The sequence below is a fragment of the Callorhinus ursinus genome, unplaced genomic scaffold (assembly GCF_003265705.2).
Source record: "Callorhinus ursinus isolate GAN/ISIS: 27379988/994484 unplaced genomic scaffold, GSC_fseal_2.0 scaffold25, whole genome shotgun sequence".
Taxonomy (NCBI): Eukaryota; Metazoa; Chordata; class Mammalia; order Carnivora; family Otariidae; genus Callorhinus; species Callorhinus ursinus.
Window position 1 is genome coordinate 36,031,284 of NW_027397087.1, and position 8,262 is coordinate 36,039,545.

Here is an 8,262-nt window from a genome sequence, read left to right on the forward strand (position 1 = left end):
TATATATATATATATATATATATATATATATATATATATATATATATTCTTTCACCAATTAGGCTAAACAAATTATAAGTTTATAGAAAATCTGTCATATACAGTACCATGGTCCTGGGTCTATTTCTCTTTTAAAGCAAGCCTGGATTCTTAGTAATAGAGTTTCTTCCGTGAGCCCTTTAACCCAAAAATTTGCTAATTTGATGATCACTTGAAGCTTTTGGAAGGAGTAGCTCCAGCCCGATCTGACACACTGTGTCCGGTCCTCGCTACCCTTGGGCTTTCAGAAATTCTATCTGGCCTTTCCATGGGTGTTCTTGAAGCCGGAGAGCTAGGTTCTCGTCTCACGGAGTCGAAGAATGAATCTCTCAGACAAAGGGGAGTGAGTAAAGCGACAGAGTTCTATTAAGCAAGGATACAGAAAAAGCTCTCAGGAGTGAGAGGGGCCCCGCCAGGGTGGTCAACGTGGGCCTCCACTGACGGTCTTTTATTTAAAACTGACCAGGGAGCTTGTGGCCTTATCATTCTTGTGACGAGTGGTTTGCATAAGGACTTAGTGATAACATCTTTAATGGCTTACTTCTTGTTTGGGGTCTGGTTATTCTTTGTTGGTCACAGGTGACTGTCATAAAAAAAGAGCCCCCACCCCCACCCCGGACACCCAGGGCAGGGTGGTCTGGTGTGTTCCCTTATCTCTGGTTTCCTTACACCTCCGCATTTTGGGGATTTCTGTGAGCCTGATCCCGTAGCCCCCCCTCGTATCTCTCCCTACCTAGCCCCGCCTGTCCCTCACTCATTCTTCTCTTCTTGGAGCACAGCCGTCTCTCCTTCGTACGCAGTGTTACTTGCGCAATATGGCGGCCGGCAGAGACCCGGATTCCCACGCCCACCAAGCAAAAAAAAAAAAAAGACCAGAGAAGCCAAACGGATGATTTCTGCTCTGTGCCCCCTCCCTCTCACCACCTGCTTTTGCTTTTTGTCACAATAGAAGCGTTGCCACATTTGAAGGATTCCTTGGAGGAAGCTTTCTTTACATGCTAGAGGGGGGAAGAAGATCAATGGGTGGGAGAGCAGAGAAAGACAAATTTCAGCTCACATTGAGGGAAAACCTTCAAGCCATCCAGCCTGCCCAGGAGAGGTCTGGGCCACCCTTCATGGGTGACACTCTGTCCTAAAGGGGATTTCTTCATCAAGCAGGAGGTGAACATCCTAGGTCCTTCGAACTCGGGATTCTCATGACTGGGCTGGCTCAATACTGGCTTGGCCCCTTTGACATCTCTCTGGTGTCCTGTGACCCCCAAATAAAACCTTACAGTTGTTTAAAAAGGACAGGGATCTTCCCATGAGAATGGCCATCCTGCCAATGGCAGAACTGAGTCAGAGCAAAAGGGTTAGTGCCGCGTCTTTAGGGGGGAAAAGTACCCAAACTAAGGGTCTTTTTTCTCTTCCAACAAATAGTTGAGCTGTTCTTGGAATCCATTCATCTCTGGAAAGGTTATAAATTACTAGGTCAGGCGTTTTAATGACTTCTCTGTCTTCAAAATCCAGTTTTTGCTAATTTCCTGGTTTCTTATGTCAACATCTAAATGCCTTTGTCCTTCACACAACACGTCTGAGAAGGTCCCTCAGTGTTTCCAGTGGTAAAGTTCCTGGAGAGGGTTGGAGGAGAGCTCACCTTCTGACAACTCTCTCCACAGAGATGCCTCTTTCTCCCTTCCTTGGCACCCCCTTATCTCATCCTTTCTTTGTCATGACCTGCCACCTCCTTCTCAGCCCCCCTCCATGTTCCCTTAACAGGCCACTTGCAGAATTGAAAGTTACATTTTAATGCCGTTTTCTTTTTTCTGTGTCCTGGATTGCCTCATTGCCTGCTCCGGATTTTAGAATTAGATGAATTGAAGGTGTTACCTGTTTTTTCACAAAAGTCGACTAAGCTCCAAACAGAAAGAGTTGGCTGTTCTACTTTCACTTATTGGAAAAGGAAAGTGTGCCTCTTGCAGCCCAGGCAGAAGTCATTCAGTGCGCTCCAGCCTCCCACCCTCACTGGGACTCGCATTTTCCCCCAGAGGAAAGGAATAGCCTAAGACACAGTAAGGAAAGCTTGTAACCCTGGCCGCCAGATGGAGCCGGGAGTCCTCTGAGTACATTAACGGTGCATCTGCAGCAGAGAGAAATCCAGATAATACTAGTACCTTCTTAAACTTTCTTGGTTCTCTCTCGTGTTTAATACAGCCATTTTAGAATTTGAGTATTGATTTCCTAATGTAGAAGGCATAAATATAAGTGGCAAAAAGAAACATGGCTTTCCTTAAAACAGGCTGAAAAATCAAACCTGGAAGAATCTATCTCAGCCTGGCAGCTGGAGGCCAACATCTGATACTTGCCATATAAAACGTCTTTACTGTGGCTCTGATGGGAAGTTGGACCCCTTACTGATGAAACTGGCGGATGACGTGAAAGTGGTGACAGTGACGGGTTCAGGATCCAAAGAGATCAGGGAGACTAGACCAAAACCTGGATCTTAGGAATTCATCAGGAAGCAACATGCATCTACCTTTGGAATTAAAACAAAAACAAAAACGAAATTATACAAATATGGGGTGGAGGAGATGTAAGAGTTTCAGTTGACTAAGCTCAATGTGAGTCAAGGAAGTGGGATGGAAGCACTCCCTCCAAACCGCACACGAACACACACATATGCACACGCGCACACACACACACACACACACACACACACACACACAAAATAAGGGACTTAGACTACCTAAGGAGAAAACATTGGGGAGAGTCCTGCCACACTGTGGTTGTGATTGCCAGAACCACACTTGAAGAGTATCAGTGGTGTGTAGCATTGAGGTGAGCATGCCCAACCCTGAGGAGGGGAGGAGACAGTTAGAAATGGTGGAAAGGACTTCATGAGAACGTTTAGCCTGGAGACGAAGAGGTGGGGGGCAGCACTCTGAGATGGCCTAGCACTATGAGAGTGACCCTAAGGCCAGGAGGTAAAAGCTACAGGGAGACAGACTTTAGCTCCTGCAGAAGAACCGACTTTCCACAGGTGAGAGCCGCCCGAAGGTAGAGGGCTCTCCCATCACTGGAGGTCTCAGCAGAGGCCCAATGGCCATTTGACAGGGGTGCTGGAGAAGGGAGTCAAGCACCTAGCTGGGGCAATATGACTTCTAAGGTCCCTTCTGAGTCTAGGCTTTGGTGACTCTGTCAGTAGAACAGCTTTGAGTGATTTGCCTCGTCTGGGCTACTTCCCATTTCTGTGTCCGCCATTTTGATCCCAGTGTTGCACCCCTCACCTGAGCTGAATGTGGCCTCATATCTCAGAATCACTAGCAACTTGGTCAGAGCTGCCCTGTCGGGTCCTGCTTTGTAGATGAGTAACCCAACATCCTGATGGCTAGTTCCCTGACCAAGGTCACACACACTTTAATGGGGAGTACCTTGACTAGACTAGGACCCTCTAAATACCTTCTCTCTTTCTCAGCTCACTTGCTTTGCTGCACCTTTACTGGAGCAAAATCATTCTCTCCACCCCGAACCATCCCATACTCCTGGTTCTGTTCGGTGGGTAACAGAGTTCCATTGATGTGCTGAGGAAAAGTGCCCAAGAGAGAGTGGAAACTTCCAGCCAAGTTTCTCGGCATCTTCCTTTGCCTCAGTGAGAGAAAAGCCATTCTGTTACATAAACTAATTTCCAGCTCCTTGACCTCCAGGTCAGTTTGACAGAAGGATATACTTTGTTATAAGTTATTATTTTGTTCTTTGTAAATACAAGATGTTTATAGGAAATGTGTATTCTGAACTTTATGGGCAGAATGAGTCACTACACCAAAATAGTTCTATTATTTAGAATATGTTAATTTTAAAGGGACCTAATAGGTATTTATTTACATATACAATCCACATTTGTGTAAAATCATTTGATCCTACTAACCCAGCTTCCTGCAAGTTGCGACACGATGTCCTATTCTAGGTTCATAGGTACAGTTTAGTATACTGACTAGCCAAAATTCTTTGGGTTTCAAGATCGAATATAAATTACTCTGCTTTTCGACTCGTTCAGGGGCTCTTACTCCTGGCCTTGTACCTGAAACAGGTCTGTCTGCATTGCCACCTTTCCATCGTAAATATTATGTTTGCTCATATAATCTGCCCTCTCGTCATCCCCAGTTGGAGAAGGAAATATAAGCGTCTTTCTCATCCCTTCTCTTTGTCTTGCCTCCGTGGACTAAGTTGCTGGGGAGGCGTGGTCAGAGCAGTGGGTGAGTCAGGGTCCGCGGGCAGGGGCTCTGCTGGGACTGCTGGGGTGGGGGCTCTGGGTTGTCCTGTCACCTGCACAGCCAGGAGCAAGGAACCCACTAAACACTCCACTGCCTCCATGTCACCCTTAGAGCGTTAAATTATTGTTTAAGCAGGTCGGGTGGGGGTAGAAGGTGAATTCTGTGAGAAAATGCAGTCTGTTTTCTCTTCAGCAAAAATGACAACTATTTTTGTGTATGACTAATTTATTTTTATGATTGTAAAAATACAATAAACTGGTTAAATGATCCGCTTTGTTAACACGTCTGTGCTTTCTTGGGCCTTATTTCATTTCTACTCACGTTGCTTCAAGCGGCCCCCTCTAAAAAGAACTGAGCCCTTTAGAGTTTCGGTTGGCTTGTGAGACTGGTTCTGAGCGCTCTGCACAACGCGGGGCCACTTGGAGAACGCAGAACACCTTCCCTAGGAAGGACGTTAGCCATTAGGCTGCTTTAGCTTTACCAGGTCCTCAACCTGGGCTGTATGTTAGAATCACCTGAGGAGCTTAAGATAAGCTGTTCAGGTCTGCGTACCGCCCCCAGGAATGCACTCTTACAGATATTTCCTTAAACCTCCCCCAGGAGGCAGGAAAGTTGGGACCCATGTGCGCCCATTCAGTGTGGCCCCAGTCTCTTCAACCGAATAAAACTTCTTCCAACTCCCCTTGGGCCCGTTTCACCTTGGTCTTGAGTTTAGCCAAGTGTTTGACAAAATCTTTCAGGCTCTCTTGGTGCCTAATAAAGTGAGGTATGACTTAGGTCCTCGTGCCCATTGAAAGCCATCCTGCCCTGGAGACGGTCTCGGGTGGAGTCTGTCCTTGACTCCGTCCCGCGCAGTGTTCCATCAGTAACTCTCAGAAACTCATTATTGTGCCTACAATGGGCTTCCCGGCCCTCCCACCTACCTTACCTGCCCGGAAAATCTCCACACAGTCTCGTTTCTTTTTGATTCTGGTAAAACTCACTTAACCTAAAATTCACTATTTTAACCATTTTGAAGTGTACAGTGCAGTGGTGTTTAGTACATCCACAGCACCATGCAGCCAACACTGGAACATTCTCAGGACCCCCAAAGTCCATTCTGTCTTCAACACCCAAATCCCAGGGCTGAGCGTTCTTACCAAATCTTCATAGCAGACCTAGGAAACTATAATGTTATCCCCTTCTGGAAACAGAGCATTGAGACACAGAGTCTCCAGCGAAGCCTTGGTGGCTCAAGAATTCTACAGTTGGCTGTCCATCGAGACAGGCCTGTGTCTCTCCCAGCTCCATCTCTGCGGGGCCTGGCATGTTCCATGGTCCCAGCATCTATTAGTTCCAGTCTCTTTCTCCACATCAATTCTGATCAATGAACATAATTGCACAAGCACGGAATGGCGTGCTTAGCTGTTGGTGAAAAAGTGCAACACTGTGTAGCTTACTCAGGCTCCCTATGACTGATATGATCGTAGGCTACATTTGAAGATACACAGCTGCCCCCGAGAGAGAGACAGCAAGCCTGTTCTGTTCTAGGGGTCAGACCCAAGCTGGAACCCTCTGTCTCCCAATTTTAGGCACCACACATCATACAAGTTCATCCACCATCAGGAAAGAGTCCAGAGGATGGTGGCCAGGATGGGGGTGGGAGGGATCTGGAGAGGAAACTGTCTTCAACCATCTCCAGATATCTCAGGGTCAGCCAGGGACAGACAAGAAACTTGGACACCTCCAGCACATCCGCAAAGAGAAGGGACAGGGAGTCAGACATGCTTCCTGTAATAGAGACGCTTAACAATGGGAAAAGACATTTCAACAGAAAGAGTAATCAGCATAGGAAATTTGAAATATGGACTGTACTTAAGATGATGCAATTGAATCCACGTAAAACTTCTTGGATGTGATGGTAGCGTTTGGTCAAGCAGGAGTACATGCCTGCTGCAGTATTTAGGGATGAAGGTCACAACGTCTGCAATGCACTTTCATGTAGGTCAGTAAAATTTGTGCGTGCACGCGTGTGGAGAGAGAGAATACATGCAAATAAAGTAAAATGCCCTTTGGTATTAGTGAACGGCATGTGGTGTTCATTACACCATACTTTTCCGAGGTTTGAAATTTTCTAAAGTAAAAAGGGGGTGCAGATAAAGAAAAAGAGGATAAGGAGAAGAACTCAGATTTCGTCAACATTTTTCGCATTTGTCTAATGATTGGGGCACCTCAGTGGCTCAGTCGGTTAAGCGTCCAACTCTTGATTTCAGCTCAGGTCTGATCTAAAGGTCGTGAGTTCAAGGCCCACGTGGAACCCCCTTAAAATTTTTTTTTGTTTAACGATAAGAATCACCTGGAGTGCTCATTCAGCCCTCCGCATCGCAGCTGTGTGCCTCCCCCAGAGGCGAGCCCAGCGGTCTGTATGGCGAGCCCGTGCCCCAGGTGATCGTTATCATCACTAAGGCTGGGAAACCCCAATTTATTGAGCACCTGCTTTGTGCCAAGCATTATCCAGGTCCTTTACATAATTCAACTTAATCTTCACAGCAACACTTAATGAGGCAAGCACTTCATTTTGTGACCATTTTGTGGATAAATAAATTGGGATTCAAAGAGAATAAGTAACCTGACCAAAGACATGGCTATCCAGTGGCAGGGGCTGTCTTGGGTTTTCTTGAAGCCTCAGTGTGTAATGAAATCAACTGGGACTTTTTGTTTGTTTAAATGATGTGGGGACCTCACTCCCAGATATTCCAGTTGTTTGGGGTGGGGACCAGGCACTGGTGGTTTTAAAGCCTTCCCAAGAAATTCTAGCCAGGACCGAGAACCACCGAGGACCACCGAGAAGGGTGTTTCTCACTCTTTAATGTGTGTATGAATTACCTGGGATCTTGTTAAATTTAAGATTCTGAGTCAGTGAATGCTGGGTGGGACCTGAGAGTCTGTATTTCTAGCAAGCACCAGGGTGAAACTGCTGCTTTGAAAATGAGGCATTCAACACTAAGAAAGTTGCAGGTTTTCTTCTTTTTATTGAAAAGTTGAGCACATGACCACTGAGATTCTTTATAAAAGTCTTTAAAATTCAGATTCTTGGACTTAATCCACCAGTTTACCCCTTCAATCAAGGAAACATAGAGGCTCTGAAACTCTTTTAAGCCTGTACTCATGTGTCATACGTGATTCAGTTTTTTCAAGCAGAAAAAACAGACAACCTGTGTATCATTCAGGCATCCGTTGGCCACATGCAAAAGAAAGCCTGACTATCCCGACTCGGGGATTTATTTTTCTTTTACAACAAGAAGTCTGGCTGGCGTTGGTTAGTGACTCAGCAGTTTCGGGGCCAGCTTCTTTGCCATCCTCTTGGCCTCTTTCTCATGGTTACAAGACAGCTTCTCCTGCTCCAGCTATCACATCCATCTTCAGGGGAAGAAGGAGGAAGGACAGTTGCAGGTGCATTGGCCTCCGTGTACTAAGAAAGCTAGCACTTTCCCAGAAACCCCTCCCATACCCAACAGGCTTCCACTTAGATCTCATTGGCCAAAATGGGCTCCATGGCCGTTCCTACCTACAAAGGAAACTGGGAAGACAGAGAAAGGATTGTCATGATTAGTGTGAACCAATTAGGATCCACCACCGGGTGCTGGACTCACAGTTGCTCTGGGCACAGTTGGGATTCTGTGAGCAGAGACACAGGAGAGGACAAACATGGATGAGGCCACCAATGATGTCTGCCCTTAGTGAGCACTGACTTCTGGACAGGAGCGATCGAAGGTCAAACACCACAGCCTCTGTTTGTCTTTGGCCTGTCGAAGAGCTACTCCTTCAAATGGGTTCAGGCCATCCATCTCCCTTTATTCAACAAGTATTTCTTGGGGCGCCTGGGTGGCTCAGTCGGTTGAGCGTCTGCCTTCGGCTCAGGTCATGATCTCAGGGTCCTGGGATCGAGCCCCGCCTCAGGCTCCCTGCTCAGTGGGAGTCTGCTTCTCCTTCC